Source organism: Notolabrus celidotus, chromosome 22 (assembly GCF_009762535.1).
Source record: "Notolabrus celidotus isolate fNotCel1 chromosome 22, fNotCel1.pri, whole genome shotgun sequence".
Lineage (NCBI taxonomy): Eukaryota > Metazoa > Chordata > Actinopteri > Labriformes > Labridae > Notolabrus > Notolabrus celidotus.
In genome coordinates, this window is record NC_048293.1 from 19,876,292 (window position 1) to 19,900,611 (window position 24,320).

The 24,320-nt window shown below is 40.4% G+C and overlaps 1 protein-coding gene across 2 annotated transcripts in view; it reads right to left on the bottom strand.

The window, feature by feature from the left end:
- The window catches only part of alk (ALK receptor tyrosine kinase), a 258,669-nt gene that overhangs the window by 197,843 nt on the left and 36,506 nt on the right, over positions 1 to 24,320 (bottom strand). Inside the window, exon 3 of one of the 2 annotated variants that reach the window (XM_034675246.1) lies at positions 17,996 to 18,148. The gene's annotated coding sequence lies outside the window, so the exon portion shown is untranslated. Of the gene's footprint in view, positions 1 to 17,983; positions 18,149 to 24,320 lie in introns of both variants that reach the window. The other variant, XM_034675247.1, reaches the window with a different exon arrangement.

Consider the following 24,320-nt stretch of genomic DNA (forward strand, 5'->3'; position numbering starts at 1 on the left):
CCTCAAGTGGACACTTAAGGAAAGGCAGATTTTTGCGCTTGTGCACCAAAGGCTGTGAAACTTATACTTCATCTAAGGACCGCTATGTGAGGTATTAAATAGCCAATCAACTACCAGTTGGTACTGCTGATAACAATTAAACCTCTCAAAACATAACAGCTCATTATCGATAGTCATTTCCTGCATAAACTGGCCCGGTTCATGTATGTCTAATGGGTCCCTGTGGCATTCAAGCACCACTTGCGCTCTGCTCTTATGCCTGATGTAGCCACTTGGATGTTGCAGCAGCTAATTATAGTCAGATTGAACAGCAAACCAATGACTGCAGCAATGGACCAACAAAGCATCATTTATTAAAAGATAATAATAACCAAAGTTTCAAATCTCAAAGTGGTATTTAAGGCATCACAGTTCTTTTTAAAGCTCACCTCATTTACTTCACTGCCTGTGATCATCAAGAATTGGATCCAGCACAATCAATTTTCTGTAAAATACCAAGATGACAGCATAAAAAATGACTAATATCAACAGTTTCTCTTTGTAGTTAGTTTAAGAGACGTCTGAAAAAAGAGGTGGGTTGTTTGAGCTTTTCATTTAGTGGCATACCTCCAAACGTTGGGCTTCAAAGCACCTTTTTAACAGCACAGGAAGGAGAAGGATAATATACCCATGGATGGATGCTTTAACCTTGAATTGCAATTGTGAAGTACGGCAAAAGACAGAAAGTGATTCCATCAGCCTGAGGCAGAATTTAAGCAAGAAGCAGTGGAACCATGCTGCCTCCCATTCAGTTGAATGAGCACTGTAAGTGCACAGAAGTGTAAATGTAATGTGAAACTTCAACAGCACAGGAGCCGTGGAGGGAACCACACTGAGATTCTGAAAAAAAAGTTACAAACTTTAACTCAGACAAAATGGAACCATTGGCTGCTCGCTGAGGAGCTGGGACTATTTCTTTGAGATGTCTGCTTTCACAGAGAAACAAGGGAGTGCAGAGTGATCAGTTGTTTGTAATCACACAGGTTCTCTACGTTATGAATTTGGTTTTCAACAATGCTCTGAGGTCAGATTAAAGCACTAGGATAACACTGTATCAAGTATATCTCTTTCAGCATTGTCTAACAAGTTACACATGTATATCCTTATTTAGGCTCTTTCATTCAAAACGGTTTGGTCTTACAATCTCTTGATGTTAGGTACTTGTTGCAGGTCACATGTAGCTCTAGTGTAAGAGAGTGGGAGAGTGTTTTGTCACAGACTAGGAGGAAAAAATATCTACATCTCCACTTGATGGCAGCAGCAAGGTAAGCCATTCACACCGTCTATGGTCAGACATTCATGTGTCATTCATCTTCATTTAGGAAGAGGAAAGTAATGATTCTGCCTCTCAACATCCACTACCAACAACAACACAGCACAGCATCTTCTGAAAAATACCTCCAAGCTCATTAAGCAGAAGACACCAGGACTCACCAAAACACAAAACACAACAGGTTAGCTTAGAAACTAACAGGCTAACCAGCCATGAAGATGCTGGTGAGCTGCTAAATCATATGAGATGCAAAATGTGAGCATAGTCGGGGTCTGGCCTCACCCTGCAAGGATTCTATTTCCCATAACGGCCTGCTAACTGTACATTATCCCTCAAATAATATCTGGTGACTTTATGCCTCTTTATTCCACTAACTCAGAGGTTCTTAAACTTTTTGGAGCCAGGGACCCCTTACAGATGAGAAAATTGTACAAAGGACCCCCTCATAATTGTAACACAGATTAAGCACATTAGTGATGTGTCATGATCAAAAGCTGCAGCTCTGAGAGCCGATGCTTTATAGAGAGAGAGAGAGCTGGCTCCCAGTTTTTTTCCTTTCGCTGCTTAGCTCTCACAGTGCTCAGCCCCAGCTCTGCTCACAGCAGAACTTTGTTTTGATTGGTCAGCATGGCGGCCATGCGGCCAAACACATGTGAGGATATAGGATACAGCTGATGGAGGGGAGGCTGTGTATCGTGGCTTCTGTTCCTTCTGAGAGGGTTAGGGTTAGGGTTCTTCTCAAAGGCCGGGCAAATTCTCACTGAGAGGAGAAATCTGATCAGCCCATCCAAACTGAGGCATCAGATTTTTCTAAGTGCCAACCTGAACTGAGGACATTAATAATGTTTGCTCAAGTTCAGTTCTGGATCTGTTTGCTTGAGTTTGGTTTTGGTTCTGTTTGCTTGAGTTGGTTCTGGTTCTGTTTGCTTGAGTTTGGTTCTGGTTCTGTTTGCTCGAGTTTGGTTCTGGTTCGGTTCTTGGTCTGTTTGCTTGAGTTTGGTCCTTGTTAGGTCTGGTTCTGGTTCGGTTCTGGTAAGGTTCGGTTCTGGTTCAGTTCTGGTTCGGTTCTGGTTCTGTTTGCTTGAGTTTGGTTCTGGTTCTAATTGCTTGACTTTGGTTCTGGTTCAGTTTGCTTGAGTTTGGTTCTATTTCTGGTTCTGTTTGCTTGAGTTAGGTTCTGGTTCTGTTTGCTCAAGTTTGGTTCTGGTTCGGTTCTGGGCCTGTTTTCTTGAGTTTGGTCCTGGTAAGGTTTGGTTCTGGTTTGGTTCTATTTCAGGTTCGGTTCTGGTTCTGGTTCGGTTCTGGTTCGGTTCTGGTTCGGTTCTGGTTCGGTTCTGGTTCGGTTCTGGTTCTGTTTGCTTGAGTTTGGTTCGGTTCTGGTTCGGTTCTGGTTCGGTTCTGGTTCGGTTCTGGTTTGGTTCTGGGTCGGTTCTTGTTCTGTTTACTTGAGTTCGGTTCTGCTTCGGTTCGGTTCTGGTTCGGTCTGCTCGAGTTTGGTTCGGTTTGCTCAAGTTTGGTTCGGTTCTGGTGTGGTACTGGGTCGGTTTGGTTCTGGTTCTGGTTTGGTTCTGGTTTGGTTCTGGTTCGGTTCTGGTTCGTTTCTGGTTCGGTTCTGGTTCTGTTTGCTTGAGTTAGGTTCTGGTTCTGTTTGCTTGAGTTTGGTTCTGGTTCTGTTTGCTTGAGTTTGGTTGGTTGGTTCCTTAATCATAACCCTAATCATAACCCTAACCCTAACCCTAACCCTAACCCTAATCCTAACCCTAATCCTAACCCTAATCCTAACCCTAATCCTTACCCTAACCCCAATCTTAACCCTAACCCTAACCCTAATCCTAACCCTAACCCTAATCCTTACCCTAATCATAACCCTAATCATAACCCTAACCCTAACCCTAATCATAACCCTAACCCTAACCCTAATCCTAACCCTAACCCTAACCCTAACCCTAATCCTTACCCTAATCCTAACGCCAATTTTAACCCTAACCCTAATCTTTACCCTAATCCTAACCCTAATCCTTACCCTAATCCTAACCCTAATCTTTACCCTAATCCTAACCCTAATCCTAACCCTAACCCTAATCCTAACGCCAATCTTAACCCTAACCCTAACCCCAATCTTAACCCTAACCCTAATCATAAACCTAACCCTAACCCTAATCATACCCCTAACCCTAATCCTAACGCCAATCTTAACCCTAACCCTAATCATAAACCTAACCCTAATCATAAACCTAACCCTAATCATACACCTAACCCCAATAACCCTAACCCTAATCATAAACCTAACCCTAACCCTAATCATACCCCTAACCCTAACCCTAATCCTAACGCCAATCTTAACCCTAACCCCAATCTTAACCCTAACCCTAATCATAAACCTAACCCTAACCCTAATCATACACCTAACCCCAATCTTAACCCTAACCCTAACCCTGACCCTAACCCTAACCCTGACCCTACCCCTAACCCTAATCATAACCCTAACCCTGACCCTAACCCTAACCCTAACCCTAATCATAACCCTAACCCTAACCCTAACCCTGACCCTAACCCTAATCATAACCCTAATCATAACCCTAACCCTAACCCTAACCCTAACCCTAACCCTAATCATAACCCTAACCCTGACCCTAACCCTAACCCTAACCCTAATCATAACCCTAACCCTAACCCTGACCCTAACCCTAACCCTAATCATAACCCTAATCATAACCCTAACCCTTACCCTAATCATAACCCTAACTCTAACCCTAATCATAACCCCTGGTTCTGATTTGTGGATATGTTTGCAATTTTTTGTTAATTTGTACAATAAAAAGGTTTGATTAAAATACTAAACAAAAGTAAGAATTGTTTTGTAACAGAATAAATGCAGAAAATTGGGTGATTATAAGGCTTCTCATAAAAACACTATACGTAAAAGGGTTTTCAACACAAACCAATATTTTTTAAAAAGTTCAGGTAAAATATATGGCTACAAAAGATTCTAAATTAAGAGCCGTTCGGGAGTTGAAAGAGCCGGCTCTTCTTTGGGAGCCGAGTTAAAAGAGCCAGCTCTCTGAAAAGAGCCAAACTTCCCATCACTAAAGCACATGCTTACTAACATTTGCACTCTTAGTTGCCCTTGGAACTATTTGTATTATAAAACGTATCAATGTAAATACTTCAGACCTGTACCATAGTGATACACAGATAACAGCACAATTTTATAATTTATTAGAAATGTATTCAAATTATTTCACGGACCCCCACGCTATGGTTCGCGGACCCCCAGGGGTCCCAGGACCCCACTTTGAGAACAACTGCACTAATTAATACCCTTCAGCAGCAAGTCTTTTACTTTTACCTCCTTTAATTCATATTTTCAGATCCTGATCACATTAAGATTTTAAAACAAACAAGTTCAATAACTATTGTTCTGCATGAAAAGTATACTGTTCATGTGTAATTGTGTATTTTATGACTGTACCTTACCCACACAATCAAATCATTTGGACTTACACAATATTACATAGACCAGACCGTCAAATTCATCAAGTCTAAATGTGGATAGTCCGTCCTGGACTCTAACCTGACTGTAATGCGCCTGTCATGCCTGTCAAGCCTCAGTGATGCAGTGTTGTTGGGGAATCTGGATGGAGGTAAAATCATTCACTCATGCTGCTGGGAGGCAGACACTGAGGCATCTGACAGAGGCTTCTTGGCACCGTCAGGCTGATGTATTGTGACCGCCTGGACGGTAAGTGTAAAACATGGTCACAAGAGTGGTCAGTGTTTAGTGTGGTCACAGTCTGGTCAATGCCCCAGAGTATGTAAGTATCTATCTGTTAATGGACTTTTAGAGTCAACTTGTTCTTTTTACTATCAGGCTGTTTTGATCTTTCATCTGTTGTGCTAAACAGTCTGTCCAGTTTCCAGTTTCCATTTTAACAGTTTTATCATCAAGTTTAATAAAAAAAAACGAGGGCTGCCTGGAAAGGAGCATATTTCTTATTGACCAGTAGACTTTGGTAGCTTTGTCAAGTTGCTGTCACATATCTCAACTGAACTTTATTTATAAAGCACCTTTCATACATATAAACATGCAGCCCAAAGTGCTTCACAGAATAACACAACAGGAATGGGCGCCACATTTTGAGACCAGAGGTTGCAGCTTGGTCAGTACTTTTCTGAACACTTTTGGCTGACGACTGGAAGTTCACTACTGCAGACAACAGACAAGGTGCAGTGCTTCAATGAAGTTTAAACTTATCATAATTTCTTTGACTGATAACCAATGAAAACCTGCGACCAGGACTGTTCTTAAAAAAACTAACATTTGGCTGACTATCTCGGGGCATATAAAGAAAGTGATGTAAAACGTATGACGAATCACAAAAAGCTTCAATTTTCACTCCACAAGACGCAGGTGAGAGCTGCATGAGAAAAACTACTGACAAAAGGAATGTAAAAAGTTTTTCCTCCTCTTAACATCCATTAGCTTTTATTGAATAATGGATTTAACTTTCATTTTTAAGAGTGAAAATAATTATTCACCATTATGCCGCTGCCTCATTATTAATGCTAATGGTAATGCTAGTGGCACTTCTGAATTCATTTATTTCCAGGCCACTTTAAACCATATGTTTCTCTTGTATCTGGGATGGCTACAATGCCTGATAAAACTCTCCACACTCCAAACAGTAAAGCTCATATTAAATTCCTCCACTCTTTGCATTTTGTTTCACTTTTATTTCTCAAGGCTGATCACATGAAATCTACCCTCCCTTCTTTCTGTGACACCTGTCTGCGGTGACATTGTGTCTGTTATCTCCTTGCTTCTGCATTTCTTATCAGTGCTGTTATTACATTGCTTTGTGCACCGAGGAAGCTAGAGGGGATGCAGCTGTCTGTATATAGTTTTAAAGCACATTTTTATAAACATAGCTTGAAAACCAACCATCTTCTTTCTTCTCAAAGTAACAGTATAAAAGATGAATGTTTCCTTCTGCTTTATGCGCTTTGACCTGCTAATCAGACGTTACAATATGTTTTGAAGCTCAAACACAGCTGTGGCTCACTGTGCAGAAACAAGCTTTCAACTGAGGTGAAAGGTTGAGAAATGGACAAGTTTACCTCTATCTGAGTTTCATTTTAAAGAAGTGAAGGGACTGCGATAAGTGGAAATGATATCAAACCCAAGAAGAATGGGTCCGGGTTTGGGAGGACATTAGTTGCAGAGAATGCGTTTCTTAAACTTTGCACTGACCGCCATATGAAAAAAAAGAAAGGAAAGGAAAGAGGACAGAGAATGTATGGATAGGATTGTAAGCAAGCTCAGAAACCCACAAGTGCCTCTGATGTGAAACACTTCAAAGACCAGCAGGGGGACTGGAGCATGGACCCTGTCCAAGGTGGAGGATGAATCAGACCCTCCACTCACCTTTACAGGTCCCCAATGAAAGCAGAGACGTGTCTGATCACAGCCACAGTCCTGCACTGCCTCACAACGGGGGGCATGTTAACGTATGCATGCTCTGTGTGTGTGCGTGTGTGTTCTTGTGGATGATCCCATACCAAAGGAGGAGCCCTCAGGGAAACAATATTAAAAGAGCCTAATTAATCAAAAGTAGCACAGCTGCTGCTGCGCAGGTGGATCACTAAAGAGGATTTCTTGGAAGAACCAAAGAAGACCCCCCTCCTCGCTGCAGCTGCTGAACTCCAGCTGCTCCACCCAACATCATACCACTTCTTGACTCGTGAAAGTCATCTGTTGCTGGCATGATTTTAAATGTTCAGTCAAACCCTGCTAATTCCATTGTTGCAGGCCTGAGCTTTCTCACTCAAACGTTTCACACACACACACACACACACACACACACACACACACACACACACACACACACACACACACACACACACAGACACACACACACCCTCGCTGTTCCGGTCAAGATCGATGGGCTGACTGATTGAGCGAGGACAGGTATCTTGGCAGAAGGCTTGACATTGGTACGGGATGAGTAAGGAAGAGATTGGCCTTCAAAGAGCCGATCAATACAACTGTTAAGGATCAATAATCCACTCTATTCTAAACAAGGATGGTCCGGCTGTGAGAATATTTTCAGCTGAAGGCAAAATAAGCAATGCAAAAGCAGGGCTAATGGCAGAGTCAAAAAATGTCATATTTGACTGAGAAAATGAAAAAATCAAATAAAAACTGTAATTAAAAAAGACAAGTTAATATTTTCACACCTGTTTCTTTACTGTGTCAAATAAACAGACTCAAAGGTTTCCTGCAGAAAAGGCAGTCTTTAGGTCTTTTTGGTTAACTACATCACTAAATAATTCAAATAGTCACTCAGGCTTAATATTTAGTCATTTCAAGCGAGGACTTTTAACCAATTAAATGCATATACTTCTTTTCAATCTATCTCGGTCGTGGATATGTAGATGCCACACAGTTTAAAGGCTCTTGAGGAAGAGCTGATCGACATGCAAGGTGTAACCGGCAGCTTTGTGCAAGAGTGAGAGACGCACACCTTACTTCATGGCATGCTTTTGATGACATTGTCTCCTGCACTCTCACAGAGGTAAACACTGGCTTCCCGGTCACACCAGGTGCTCTGGCATGCTGGGATTATATATACACTACCTGTCAAAAGTTTGGAAACACCCTCTCATTCAAGGGTTTGTATTTATTTATATTATTTGAAACACTGTAGATTAATACCAAAGACATCACAACTATGAAATAACTTATACTGAATTATTTAATGAACAAAAACGTGTTAAACAAACCAGAATATGTTTTATATTTTACATTTTGTAAAGTAGCCCCCTTTTTCCTTCATGACAGCTTTCCACACTCTTGGTATTCTCTCAGTCTGCTTCATGAAGTGGTCTCCTGGAATGGTTTCTAATTAACATGAGCCTTGTCAAGAGTTCATTTGTAGAATGATTTGCCTTCTTAATGTGTTTGAGGCCATCAGTTGTGTTGTTCAGAGGTAGGGTTAGTACACAATGGACAGCCCTATTTGACTACTGTTATAATCCGTAATATGGCAAAACAAGATTATTTCATAGTTTTGATGTCTTCAGTATTAATCTACAATGATGAAAATAATTAAAATAAATAAAAACCATTGAATGAGAAGGTGTGTCCAAACTTTTGACTGGTAGTGTATGAGATCATTTCATTGATCAGCTCCCATGAAGACATAATGGTGTGGTAGTGTACATGTATGTATATGTTTTTGTAAATCAGAAATGTAGAAGTAGGACAATCGAATTGGGCAAATGTTATTTTACCCCTCTATTGTAGCCTAGACCAAAGAGTTGCTCTATTCAAATGTATTTTTCATTGTGAAGAGAAACTCTGTCATAAAAAAATCAAGAACTTCAACCACTTACTTTACCAACAAAGCAATATTGACATAATAATGCATATCAAACGTTACAGCTGAAACAGATTGGCTGGATACTTCCTTGTTCCTCCCCCCCTTGGGGTATCAATAACAATTCAAACCACCAGCAGGAGACTCGGTTAAATACAGTATGCACATGCATACATCAGTACACAGAGAATAAACATGCTTCGAGAGGGATGTCACAAGAATTCTAATTGGATGTGCACGCTGTATAATTACATCTGAATGAAAGTTAAGGTAATGAGATTTTTTTTCTGTCTGCTAAAGGCACGCTGTACCTGTAATTGCCTCCTTCTGTTTTATTTGTCTTTTAACTGTAGTTCATTAAACACAAGAGGGAGAGAGTGACAAAATAGAGGATGACATTGTCTCTATGGCTTACACAGGTAATTAAAATCTGCGTGATAGTTTGCTCTGAAAGTGTCAGCCTCTGTTGTAGAGACGACCTGATTGTGTTAGGGAGGTCGCAAACAGGGCATGAAGGTTTGACACCAAATCAGGGTTTTCCTGATTTCCTCAGTGTTCACAGTCACAGGTAGCTCAGCCAATTATTCAAAGAATCTGCAATCATCAGCTTCCCACATTTCACTTCCGAGGCTCAGTTCCTTTCTTGTCTTTTCAAACCATGAGGAGGTCACAGGTTAATCATGATGTTACTGTGGTCCAGGGTAATTAAGCTGCATTAACTGTGAAAATCCAAGGCAGAAATAAATTACCGAAACAACATGGCTAGTAAAACGTGATAAGCTCAATGTAGCACTCCTGTTGACCTTGCTTTTATAGTCTAGGGCACTTCATTACAGAGGCAGGGTGAGAGGTAGGCTATTTGCTGGATTATTGACATCACAATGATTGCTGAGGCCTCAGACGACACACCTGACAACAAAACCGAGGGCATGTAGCGAGCACGGTTTGGCTATGACTTCAAGGTTGGTTGGAGCATTAAAAAGTGTCTCCTGGGTTTCCAGGATGCTGTAACCTCTAGGTTTTGAAAGGCCCCCAAGGTTCACTCATCGATGTACTGAGAAAAGCAGCCTTGGTTAATCTATAGCAGCTCATTAGCAGTGGGGTATCAATCGCGGTGGTGTTTCTGAGAAATGAAGGTTGAAAGAGAGAGGACTGGAGGGAGTCCAGGGATCCAATTTCAGACACGGAGCCTGCTTTTTCTGAGCATGTCCCAATGAAGTGCATTTCACGGGTTGTATTTGACAACTGTCTCCACTAATGCCCTTGTTTGTACTGCTGATCGAAGAGGAGGCCATCTTTGTGGGGGCGATATACCTTAAAAAGGTGAGAAGTTGGAGTCAAACCTCTTACATTACAATGTTTTCTGCATGCTTTTGTCTACACACTGTCATTTCATGGAGCAGGAAGGTGAGCCAACCCCACAAAGCTATGCAGCCCCTTGGACTCAATCACATGCCGACATAATCATTGAATCCTGTTAACCTCCTGTTGCTCTTTGACTGAGCAAATCCCTGGTTGTAGAGTTTCTTCATCTAAAACAAGACTTCAACAGAAAACAGACGCCTTTTTGCAAATCCTTCTCCACTATTTCAAAATCAGTTAATACCTCCTGACAGTGCCTTTAACCTCCGACACCAGCTGTGTTGTTCCCTTGTTAGCATGCTAATCAGAGTCAGTCTCCTCTTAGGATGGCCTCCTTAACACCTACTGCATTCCTCCAATGTATTTGCACAAGGTCTTTCATGGCATCACACTGCTGCTGTAATAAGTAATAAGCCACTATGTCCTCCCAGCCTTTATCTGATGACTAATAGACTCCCTACTGTAAAAATATACATGTACAACATGAACCAGGGGCAAGGACAACTTGTCGTCATATATTTAATTCTATACACTGATTCATTCTTCCCTGAAATCATATAATAATCTTTAGCTCAACAAGTAAATGGAGCGCTGCCTGCAAGCTAGTTCAGGCAGACAACTCGAGCCGCGCTCATCATACTGACACGTCACCACCTCTCCATCAGCTGATCTCAACATCCTCATTCGGCGGTCTATTTAAACGGCAAGCCTCCTGTCTCTGCCTCTGCTTGCAGTGCTCCTGCTGTTCTGCTCAGTGCTGTGTGAAGTTTGTCCCCACCTCCTCCCCGGCTTCCATCTGCGGGCTCCAGGGGGGTTAGTCCTCTCTCATTGCTCCTAATGTCTGCATTTAAATAATCTACGAGGAGTAATGAAATTCGGAGCCCACACGCCAAACACAATACTGTATGCTGCAATAAACTTATTAAGTAAACGTGAGTTGTCTGACTGAAATGCAGTTTATTATACTTTAACAACACAGAGCTCCCAATCTACTAAAGATTTGCATGTAAAAAACACATGCAAGCTTGACAGCGCATGCAAAGCTGATGTACGAACCAGCTGCACCGAGGATTGCGTCTTTCAAATGAACAAAATAGCACACGCAATCCATTTAGTGTGTCTGCCGCCATGAATATGCAGAATACATGTAGATTATCAGAACGCACAAAATACTGGGAGGAGGAGATGCAAATGTAAACATTTGGCACCCGCAATGTGATCTATCAAACCTGAAACCGATTGCGGTCGGTGTTTTTGCTTCTATATTTAGCACCTTTGAAAGGCAGGTGCAAACTGGCACAGTGTTAGGCACAAATGGCTGCTGTCACTGTGGCGAGAAGGAGGCATTGTTGCTATGACAGATGACGGAGAGAGATAATCTTCTGTGCACATGTCAACATATTTGGACTGTCAGGAATAAAAATAGTAGAGACAAATCATCTATCCAGCAATGCCATTATGAGCTGCTGGATGACCTAAGGGCTGATTTGGAGCCAGTCACAAAAAGGAGCCATGCCATATCCCCCATGGACTCCTTGCAACACTGCATTTCCTTGCGTCTGGATCATTTCAGCGCACCATCGCAGTTAGTGCCAGCGTCTCCCAGTGTCCAACCATGCGTAATGAATGTTCATCTCCTGTGCTCTCCCCTCCCACTTCATTCGCCGGCGGCTCAGTTGAAGGACCACTGCCATTGAATTACCTCCCGACTATTGTTATTGGGATCTTAGTAGATCAGGCCCATAATCTTTCACCAAGAGCACAGATAGAAGTCACTAATAGACAGGGTGTGTTATCATTGCTGCTTCCTCTGATAGGTGGGTAGCCTTCAGAGTTTCTTTTTTAAAGTGTGTGATCAACTAGCTCAGATTTTTTTTTCTGACTATACTAAATATTTGCTGACCTTGCAATCCTTGGAGTCAAAGAAAGTTGTTCTTGATGCACTGTCTGAAGAGTCGGATGTTTGTTGCAGAGGAATTATTCCCTATGCATTACAAAACAGCAATGCATTATGTAGTGTAAGCAGTGTGTACATGTGTTTTATAACAAGCTGTGTACAAAGACATTAACTGTTAATCCTCCTCCGTATGGAGTGGAAGCCATCATGTTCAGAGTCTGAGCACATTTCAAGCATTTTTTCTTCCACACTTCGTTCTATGGCAGAGAAAATAGCAGATATGAATCTTGCACTGTTTGTCTTATACTTTCTGAAATAAGGATGTGATTTCTGAATCATAAATATAAGGAAGTTGTGTCATGGACAGAAGGTCATGGGTCAAAAGTTTCAGCATATATCAAGCAACTTTTTGCAAATTGGTTGGATGTGTTGGAAGTAAGCTAAGCTTGCAGGGTGAGCCAACTTTCGGTTTCATAATGTAATAAGTTACTTCAATTTTTTATACCTCCATGATTTTTTTAGTCCCACACACCTAGAACTGAAAGACAAAGTCTGTTGCCATAGAGGTAGCCTTTCTTTCATGTGTCCTGTTTTTGCCCTGCTTAACAGGTAAGGTTGCAGGTGGAACAGGTAAAACACAAATCACAGTCTTGCTCTTGATGCCAGGGCTTTTATTTATCAGGTCCAAAACAGGTAAGTAGAGAAAATTGCTTCTCTTTGAGAGTAATGGTTCATAATTATTGCTCGGATAAGAAAGGGCTCTGGATGCAGAAAAAGGCCTCAGATAGCCCCCTCGTCTGTGTGGTGAGTGGATCCCTGATTTGTCTAGCTGCAATGCTGCAATGCATTGCGATATCTCAAGTTTCCATTGGATCATTTAAATTAAACTTTAAAAAATGTTGGGTTGAGTCTTCTCATAAATAAAAATCATCTATGGTGTTTTATAATTTATGTTTTCTTGAATGTGCAAGAGCAGAATAGAAGTCGTAGTGCAGTTTGCCTCTCTGGTAGTTCTCAAAACCAAGTTTCACCTGAATGAACACATTCAGCTTGTAATATTACAACATACAGTACATGTGATTTTAACAAAAAAACAAGTTATGACTCTTGTTTAGTGATGGTTCAAAGTACAGTAATTAAAAATGTTCTGTATTTCTCTTCCTCTAGTTCAGTTTTTGTGCTCGTCACACACATTCGGTACAGCTTCTGTTTTAAATGCAAAGAATGAGATCTATGCTGACAGGTTCTGCTTTAACTCCCAACATTAAAACCCTGTAGTATAAGAACATTAGCTTCAGTAATCCAAAGCTTCTGCTACATTTTGCTTTTTTATGCTGAATGCTTTAAATGCTCAGCCTAGCTAAGAAAATCCAGATGACTCTCTGAGTTGGCAGATGACAGACAGCCCCAGGGCCACTCCATTACAAACAAACAAATCAACAGCTCCAGCAAACAGTGTCCTACTGGATATCTCCTCCTGCCAGTCAGCTTTGAGCTTCTGCTCAGGCCTCTCTGTTCTGTGTGTGAGAGCGAGAAATCAATGTGTAATCATATTCACACTGTCTTTGGCAGAAGGCATTGGGGCAGACGTAGAATTGAGATGACCCGCTCAGCGCAGAAAGGGCTCAGAAGAAGCCAGACACATTCAGATAATTTGCAGTCTTTGTTTCGCCTCTTCCCCAGCGTCCCAATTCTAAATCTGTCCAGATGAAACTCGACAGAGGTGACTCGTTTTCAATCACCTCGATTAGTGTCACAGGCGGCAAATTTGGCAATGAAATAGCTTTTGCGTGGATTGATTGAATAAACGTATATTCCTTAAGCCTTCACAGTCACTGCTTGGAGTCACCACCTGTTAGCAACTGTGGCATCTCCCAAAAGAAAGAGCTTATGGATCCAACCAATCCATGACTGAGGCTATGAGGTGTTTGATCTATACATAAAGCATTGTTTTTTATGCTAAGTGGCACAGTTTCCACCTGCTGTTACCGTCGCTTACTTTACAACGAGCACTAGGGGAGGAGCAGGGTTCACTGTGTGCTTCTGTCACACACCAGTGATGGCTTAGGACATCATGATAATGACTGACAATGTGTGCATTAAAGACACATCTCATTTCACACATTCACAGGGAAACTCATCACAGCCAAAGCGTAATAGGATCAGCAGGATACGAGAAAAAAATCAATAATTCAGACAGCAACAGACGAAAGGGAAGCTTAGTTACAGAAATGCTAATGCCATTTTTATTCTTAACACCATAGAGGGAATTAATTATTCATTAGCAGGCATCGCTATATAGAGCATAGAGGGTTCACTAGATAGACATCATAAGGCTAGTGTTTATGGTGGCTGGACCCGTGTCTGATCTGTGCAGCTCCATTGATTCTTCAGATAGTTTCTCTACAACTTAGCACCAACTACCAGCCTGTCTACATAAAAGCAGCCCGGTTTATCACCTTAGAAGTTGAACATCTTACAGCGGATGAATTAGATACTAAGTAAAAAACAGCTCTAGCAATTCCACGGATCACAGCCATTAAGTATTCATCCCTTATTTCCATCCCTTTTAAATTGCAAGTGCCAGTGAAATGTGTGGAGACAGCAGCTCACCCAGCTCAATTATTCAAAACACGCCAACTGCATTGTGGCTAACTGAGGGCTTGAACATGATTATGCACATATATTTCCTTTGTACTTCGCGTCGCCTTCTTTCAATCATGATCAGCTTTGTTTTCTTTCTTTATTTTCAGCACGTACACATGCATGACAATAAATGTTGCTGGTACTGGGTCAGGAAGAAGGCTTCAAAGGCCAGCTGTCCTGTTCAGTTACTTTGTCACATCAACATGTCTGTATGTTGTGAAAATAAAGTACATTTTTAATGGAATCCCTCTGGTTTTAAGGATTTAGCATTCAGAACCTAATCTCAAAAACAGGTGGGCAGAGAAACATGTTTGTAGGTATAGCCGAGGTTTTAACTGGGGACTAATCCTTCTTACTGGAGAGGGAGCATATTTCATATCTTTATCATATTCAAAAATATAAAGATCCAAAACATCAACGATTACACCAAAACGTGATGTAAACACATTTTCACACCTATAATGGACCAGGTATACACAGCTGCACATGAGCAACTATTATTGCTAGTTCCTGTCTACTGTAGCTTTATGCCCCACAATGTTAAAGTAGTGAGTTGATGATATTTGTACATTGGGATCACTGTAGCAGATTTAACACCAATGCAAGCCTTACAATATTTCATACATCTTTATCTGCAGAGGATATGCCTTCTGTCTATACTCCTGGATTCTGTTATCATGTGGCTGTGTTGGATGATTTATGTCTGTCAGTCATTGTGCAGAGGTACAGAGCTCACTGTCAGCAGTCTGCAGGTTCTGGACTTACAGGAAGCGGGACCAGGTGACATCGCTGTCTCTTTCCTCTGCTCTGTGTCGGTCTGCAACAGACGCAAATGTTTCTCGGGTATCTTAATGAGACGTCACAGGGACTTAACAGAGTGTCAGGATTTGCAGACATTTGAATTTGAACAGTGTGTCTGCGTCGTGGCTTTGTTACAGCTGTGGGTGACACAGAGTGCGGTGGAGAAACACACAACGAGAAGAGTGAAGAGCAACTGTGTACAAACAAAGCCTCCTCCTGCACATATGTGTGGAGACATGGGAGAGTTCTTACATCAAAGTGTTAACTACTTCTGTTTCATGAGTAGTGCTTACTCTCGAGGTTTAAAGCTCCTGTGGGGAGCTTTTGCTGGTTATTAAGTAGAAGGAAATGAACAGTCTGTTTCCCTTTTGAAGTTGTATGGTATGAGCTACAACACTGAAAAGAACAAGTTACACCTTTGTATCTGTTTTCAATGTCTAAAACCACGACTGCAGGGTAGGTGTCAGTTGAAATGAATGGCTGCTCGCTGGTGATACACCTTTTTCGACACCATTTTTCACAGCAAAGACTCTTCATGAATGATATATTTAACTTGAAAGCATGATGAGATGTTTATTTCCAATTCTAATAGTTGCACATGCACAGGACCAGTTTGGCAGATAGATAAGCAGTAGGGATTTAACTTTCAAGTATTTTCCGTGATCGATCTTTGGACATGTTAACGATCAATTATCGATTAATCATCTAAAAAACATTTTCCATGTCAAAAACAATGTCAAATGTGTTTTTCCCACTGTATCAAATTTTCCTTCACGACACAATGGATATAACTGACAGTATTGAATAGCTACGGATCGTATTGACGCATACATGATGTAAAATGCTGAATATCAACATGTGGAGCAGGCTTATAAAAATGACCTCTGCAGACATACAGTCATAAAAGTGAAGACTCAGACTATAACATGTGGATTGACTGCAACAAGGGAACTGAACAGACACATATTTCAGACTTGCAGTGTCCAGTTTTCTGTCTATTCGTTCTTATTGAGAAAAAAAAAGCATGTGAACACGGTCAGGTGTCAGCTGGGAGCGCAACCGGGTCATAATCAGTCTGGCAGAGGAGAAAAAAGGCGCTCGTGGAGACCTGTCACTCAGCCACAGCCCCCAGCTGAGCATCTCCGCGGTGCACAACACCTTCAGTCAGCTGATTCACATCGAAATATACTTTAAACGTAAAACACCTCCCTGATAGCTGAACCAAATATGAGACCACATGATGTTTGTTCCACGTGATATAAAATCGAAACAAAAAATTTGTTTGAGTAAGTTCTTAACAATCAATTAATCGATACTCGTCCCGAATAAGCAGTACTGATTTGTCCACAGGGGCACAACAATTGATGCAAAAATCAAAAGTTCTTCAAAGGAGCTTTAATCTCTTATAATATTCGGCCATCACTTCTCTCTCTGTCTGACTTGCAGCAGCTGTAGTAGTTAGCCTTCTAACTGAACACTGACATCTACAGAAGCAGAGGTGGTTGTGATATCAGGATATGTTTAATGTTTTGATTCATACAATCTGGATAATTGATATAGTTTCTTGAAAACAAATGGTATTTTTGCACAACCTTTGTATCAATCTATCAGTCTGCTGTTACATTAGTCTTTGGAAATATTGCAAACTTTACACCCACACAGAGACATGAGTTACACATACGGATGTTTAATTGATTTTAAGATTATATTCATAACAAGATGCCAGAGAGAAATCAGAGGACACACTGTAATTCTCTGAACTGTTAGGCCGTGACCTGCTGCTATTTTTACCCCAGTATCTTAAATGATATCAACCTGATGACGGCCCAGCCACTGAGCTGAGCCAACACACACTCACACACACACACGCTCTCCTTTCACCTTCATTTACAACTAAAACCTGATATACATGATAGACATTCATCTTTCCTTCAGTCCACTCACACTAACTCCTTTCTCTTACCAGTCAATATATTTCACTTTTCCAATTTCGCCCGGCACTCCACCCATCTGCTCTCAGACTCGTGGCTCATGATAGGAAAAAAAAACATTTAAGGAAATAAATAGACCCTCTGTCTCCCTCCATTTCACCATCACCTCAGGAGATAAGACGACAGAAACTATTTTCTCATCTTCCGAGGTATGAAAATGAATGATGCTGGAGGATATGGCAGATTTGAAGGCGGGGGCATACAAGATGTTGCAGACTACTGGCTCAGTAAACTATATTCAGCTCTTTACCTGAGAGAACTTCATGAAAATAGATATCTCAATAGCAAACAGCAATACACTGCTTCTTTCTTCAGGTATTAAAGTTTGAGGCAGGTCTCAAGTAATCAAAGTGAGTTTTTTCAGCGCCTGCTAAGCTCTAACTTTCTGCATTGACATCATCAGGAGGTAGCTTGTGGCAACCCATGCACACCCAAAAAAAGCTTGTCACAACAAAAATGACAATGACTTCAAAAAGCTGCTCAGAATGTCATGGATGATGCGTTCATTATAAAGTTCACGATGAGCAGAGAATATCTTAGAATGAGAAAGTTTGTCGAGAAAATGAAACTCCCCGGCAACGGGAGAACGGGATACCTTGGTTCTTACCTTCCTCCCATCCCTGGGGGCTTCCTGCCTTCTTTTCCGTTCTCTCGTTCCTGTCCGCACGCAGATCTCCGGCAGCCACGATGCTCCATGTGAACTCTGGGGTGTTCTCTAGGTGCTGGTCACATGTTCTGCTGTTGCCAGGGCAGCTGTAATCTGTTAAACAAGAGGCAGGAAGCTAAGAGGATGCATCTTTAACATTTTGTGTATAGCTAATTCAAACTATTCTGCGCTTCTGTATACTTTATATTATTTGATTTAGTTGTTTTTAATAAATGTTATTGTTATTATTACTATTATTATTATTATTATTATTATTATTATTACTACTATTATTATTATTATTATTATTTATTTATTTATTTATTTTTTAAGTTTTTTTGGGGGGACTTTTGCCTTTATTAGATAGGACAGCTGAAGAGAGACAGGAAACGTGGGGAGTGGAGAGTGGGGGAAGACACGCAGGAAATGGTTGGGCCGAGAGTCGAACCAGCGACCTCTGCGAAGAGGACTATAGCCTCTGTATGTGGGGCGCTTAGACCACTAGGCCACCAGCACCCCTTATTTTATTTTATTTTATTTGATCTTATCTTTATTTGATCTTTATCTTATTCTATTTTATTTGTATTTATATCTTATTTTATTCCTTCGTCAATTCGTATTTTGACTTTCTTATATACTGTTTATAAGAGCTCTGTAATGACTGAATTTCCCTCCCCGGGATAAATAAAGTATTTCTGATTTCTGACTTTAAATATTTACACAAAGACATATTTACACATGTTCCAAACTATATTTCAACAAAGGCTAAGTGTAACTGATAAAAAAAGCTCAAACCACAGCATATTCTGCAGCGTTTCACTAAAAACATGTACAAAGCCTTTGGGTAAGAAACCTAATGATGCAGCAGAGTCCATAACTAATATCAGGCAAATATCATTAGAAACACAAAGCACAGCACAAGCATTTGGAAACACCTTCTTGATTCTGACTGGCAAAGAAAACTTTTAATTACATGCACTGTCAAGGGGAAATAAGTGTTCTGCTTATTAACATAATGTTGCAGCAGCAACCACATTTTTGTCTTTTTAATAGAAGTCATCAGTACTGTTTTTAACCATCTGGCAGCAGTTTGACATTTGTTTTGTACATGGAGCTTCATGTTTCACTACAGCTTTAAAGGAGCAGACAAAGGAAAAGAGAGAGGGAGAACACTCCGTTGGATATCCTAAGATTTTCAATTGAATGTCCTCTTACTTTGTGCTCAGGGTACAACAGAGTGGAAGCGTATGGAGCAGAAGTAACAGCTGTAATAGAAGCTCCCCTGCTGCACATTGCACACCGTTTTTTATTGGGCGGAGCTGATAGGGTTATGAGAGTTGTTAAAAAAATCTGCTGTCTCAAACTGAGTGCAGTAGGAATGAAGGTTTGTCTGCCTTAAAACGCTCCCTGAATATTCAATCAGAGAGAATATGAAGGGTCTTCTTTCACAGTCTTTTCTTTCTATCTACCATCTCTCTGCCCTCCTCCCTGGGGACGCACCTCGTAGAGAATCATCCCTGCAGCTGGTGGATCGATGTGTAGGGGGCTTGGTCACTTTCAAATAATTTCTCGCACTACACTCAGAAGTTGAGAAACTCGTGTGTCTTACATGATTATTTTATTTCATCTGTATTTTCCCCTGTATTGTTTTCATTGTGTTTTACAGTCAAGGTGTTTAAAACTCAACAGGGACAACCTGCCTTTCATCGTTGTCAAACAGTCACTGTGAGCTGTAGTGCAAATTTTCTATTTTGAACCAGTTTCAAAGAAATCAGAAGCTATTCCAACTTATTGATTTTGGAGTAAGAGCACTCACTTCTTGTTTTTAAAAGTTTTACTTTCTGTACTTCTGAGTTCAGTGTGTGAAAGCCCTGGTACCACACTTTTCTTTTACTGCAAAGCCCTCACCATCATAGAGTAACCAGTTCTTTATTGATCGAAGGCCCATACAGGCAACAAAGGGCATGTAGGAATGTCACATAGGACTGCTGGATTAGATCTTATGTCTAAGCTTCAGTCTATACTTTAAAGTTGTGTTGGGGGAACCATAAAAATACCTGAATGTAAGGGTTTGAAATTTGAGGGCACATCCCCTGAATAAAGCTCCATAGTCAATGAACTCTCACTTTTAACTCATTAGAAACAACTTTTTTTGTAAGGCAACACTTTGAAACATGATGCATTAATGTACAACAGTTAGTTACTTTTGTTTCACTAAATAACCTCACTAAGGTTAGCTATGCAGGTAACGTATGCACCATGGTATGAAAACCAATGCCATGATAGGACATTAGGTCTCCTGAGTCAGTGAGCTCTTTTAAATCTCTTCTGAAAACATACTTTTACCGTACAGCCTTTTCTGATTTTGTCTGAATTTTCTTTTCTTTTTACCATTTCAAGAAATATATTTTAAAATAATTGTATTCCTTTAGAGTTATTTTAGGGGAATTGTATGTCTTCTTAAATATGTGTTATTGTTTATCTTGAATTGTATGATTTTATGAACTGCTGCTCATGTAAAACACTTTGTAACTTGTGTGCCCTACAAATAAAATTATTATTATTATTATTATTCTGATCTCTCCCCATAACTTAACCATTACCTTTCATACCTTGGTTACTTCAAGTACTTTTGTTGGCAAAAACATCCTCTGATGATTTACAGTTCTTATTCACCTGCAAATCAATATTTTGGCACATCCAGGAACCAAGAAAATAAACTGTTTCATTTTTAAGTCACTGTTGCTAATTTGGCCCTTTGATTCTGAAAGTCTCACCAAACAATGAATATGTTTATTGCCTACTTGACTGTGGAGCCCTGTATGTGCAAAACCGATGCACGAGGGGCACTTCTGGGTCTTAAAATCTAGAGGTTAAGGGCCACTTACCAAGCCTATGTAAAAATCTGCACGCCTCAACACATTTATAAAACAATGCAAAGTGCCCAAAAAAGGTCCCTCAGTACTCAACATCCTACATTACCCTTTGTTATGAGGATGAACTGTGGTGCTTAAAAGATAGTTTGACTCTCATTTACTGAAAGTTGTTTTATATCATCCAACAATAGTTCATACCACACACAGATTTTGTCATTTGAACTGTGTTTGGGGAATGAAGAACAAAACTTCCCTCTATCAATAAAGTATAGTTACACTCCAATATTGCATAATAAGGTATATCTAGCATACTCACTGCATTATTAAATATTTTCCATTAAAATAGATCTCTTTAATCTCCTTAAACATTTTAGTCCTCAGTATTTAACATATATTATGAGCCTGAGAACACTGTTTGAACAAGTTATCAGTAAATTGAGACGTTGGACTGAATCCTTAGAAGGAGCTTTACCTAATGAGGTGGAATCAAGGCTGCATTAGGCTGCCCTTAAATTACATTGCTGTCCACTTGAGAAGGCAGCTGCCTTTAGAGAATCATAGAGGCAGTCGTTCCCTTCCACTTAGTGGCACTGAGGGTAATGGTTTCCATGCTTAAAACTCGTCATTTGGCAAAAAAAACATTGATTCCTGTAGCTCATCACCGCTGGGGACCTTGAGGGCTGATGAGATGTGCAGATATTGAGAAATTCAAGGTTGTAGTGAGATCTCATTTCCTTTCCTTCAATAAATGTCTTTATTACACGGGTAAAATGCAGTATTGTGTTCAGCTAACCATAGAGAGCGACAAAATACTATAAGATCAGAGCCGGTGTTACGACATGTAGCACTAAAGATCACATTTTTAACTCTCTGGTGAAGCAAGTAGTGAATTGAACGCGTGGCAATCTTGTGTCATTCACCCTTACAACTAGCTCCATTTCACGCTATGAAATTTGCATTACCCAACAAAACCTATTCACGTCTTTACATTGACTTTACATGTAATTCACTCATTAGTATATGCAGAATAAAACAGTATCCTATGAGCGTTTTCATGGGAACCAACATTTCAAATTGCCATATGAGTCACGAGACATGTTGCTCATAAATGCTTCTAATCTTGTGTGTTCTGTAACAAAAATAACCAATTATACTCTGTGCCCAGATTTAGTGACACTGTGCTTAAAACCAAATGTGCCAGTTGAAGTGTTACTACATGTTTAAGAATATTTTCTGACACAGTTCAAATACACACATTTGCATACTTTGCTCAGTCACACAAAGCAATACAGACACAAGTTTCAGAGCTTTCTACTAACATTTTTCCACCCTCGAGTATCTTCCCAATAATCATGCATGCAGGAGCGCACTTGGCACCATGGCAAGCTAAGCACTTCTGTGTGCTGCCAAATGGGGATGAGAGATATGATTCAACTGTGGTGAGCAAGATCTGGATCTGTCATCCAATTTCGCCCACCTTCTGCATGTGCAAAGTGAATAGGAACTGATGACTTGCCAAATGACCGGGGACATGGTTTCCACGGCCCGCTCATTCAAAATCAAAACTGTAATATCCTTTGAATATGTAATCTTTTTTATTTATTTTTTTAAACATTACTAAGCATGGGTTCATTTACCCCTTTGATTCCACCATCGCACATTTTAATCAAGGCAACTAGAGCAGCTATTTAGAGAAATGGCAGGTACCATAAAAAACATTCCCCACATGATTTACTTTTCTCCCTCTGTGTTTGCCAAAAGGTATCCTTGGTTGCCCCCTAAGGTTTTGGCAGAGCACTGATAATTATGAGCAGGTCATGACAAACATTCTTGCCTCTAAAAAGTATGTTTAATATTTCATTTGTCCCCAAGCAGAGGGTAATTACTGCAAACATGGCTTGAAATAGAATGAGGTACCCACTGTGAAACTGTGATATCTCAGAGGACCATTTATGGGCTTTCTTTTTGTTTCTATTCTGAAAAAACCCTAAGTGGTACAAAAATGCTCTAAAAAATACAAGAGTCAATGAATGAGTTTTCACTGTTTGAATGAGGGGGGAAATCTATTCTTTGATAAATACGCAAGTTCCCCCAAAAGGTTTGAAAAAAATGGAAAGATGGACATCAAACTTGGCAGTCTCACAGTGCTTTCCAAAATGTACTGATGCACAATAAGAGGCTAGAAAAGTGGCTGTAAGGAGAGCTGGTATAAGAAGACAGAGGTTTATGGAGAGGAGATAGAAGCCGTGTCTCTCCTCTCTCATCATGGGCAACGTGAGATCTCTGGCTAATAAGATAGACAGGCTAACAGGACTAGCCAGGAGTCAGACAGAGTTTCATGAATGTAGCATGGCGTGCTTTACGAAAACATGGCTGCATCAGGATATTCCCGACAACAACTTCTCCATTGATGACTTCCAGACTGTCCGGGCAGATCGGGATAGCACCGAGAGCGCTGTGGGCCTCAGACATATTATCTGCACAGGGAGATCTCACATGTCATACTGTTTACATCCTCCCTCTGCCAACCTGACTACGGCGTCCAATGTTCTCAAAGCTGCCATAGTCAGACTCCAGACAGACCAGCAGAGTGCCCTCTTCCTGATCTCCGGGGACTTCAACCATGTTTTTATTTTCTACATAGCTTATTATTGTATTTGTATAACCTATTGTGTATAGAGCAACTGTAATGACTGAATTTCTGATTCTGTATTTTTTATTTTTTTAATAACTGTGTTGTTATTTTAATGATTTAGGCTGTCTTGAGAGGAAACAAATAGGCACTTGCTTGTACCAACACGATACCTTATATTAAACCCCTGTCTTTAAACATTCATCAGACTACTGATGGGTTGCCCATACCTCACATTACAGCGTTTGATAATTCATATTCAGTGCATAGAAGACGGCCTCAAGTTACAAAGTGAAGAGAAGAAAGACAACAGTGATTAAGTCACTAAGACCAATTTGATTGAAAGGGTCAATGAAAGCTTCTGTTAATAAAGAAAACAATAGGAGTCTGTGGAAACCAGTCTTTATGATAAAGGTTCAGCATATTCAAGCTTGTTTGATCTGACTGAATTGAAATAGAAGCCCAATCAGAGGCTTTGCTATGTGCAGTCAAAGAGATATTACTTTAAAGATTTGATTTCTTTCTTCTCCAATCTACACTCGATTAATTTCATGTCATCTCATCTGAATATAATCCCATCCAGACTGTAACCCTGGACATAATAAATACTTCTAAGAATCGGTATTGATTACAATCATGTTATTGTCTTTAATGGATCCGCTATTTGAGCCCTTGCTTTACGGACCGATTCAACAGGCTTTTAACGCACAGGGCTGTGATGTTAATTACAGGCAATCTATGAATCCTAATACCCCAGAGATGTTGTTTATTGGTTGTG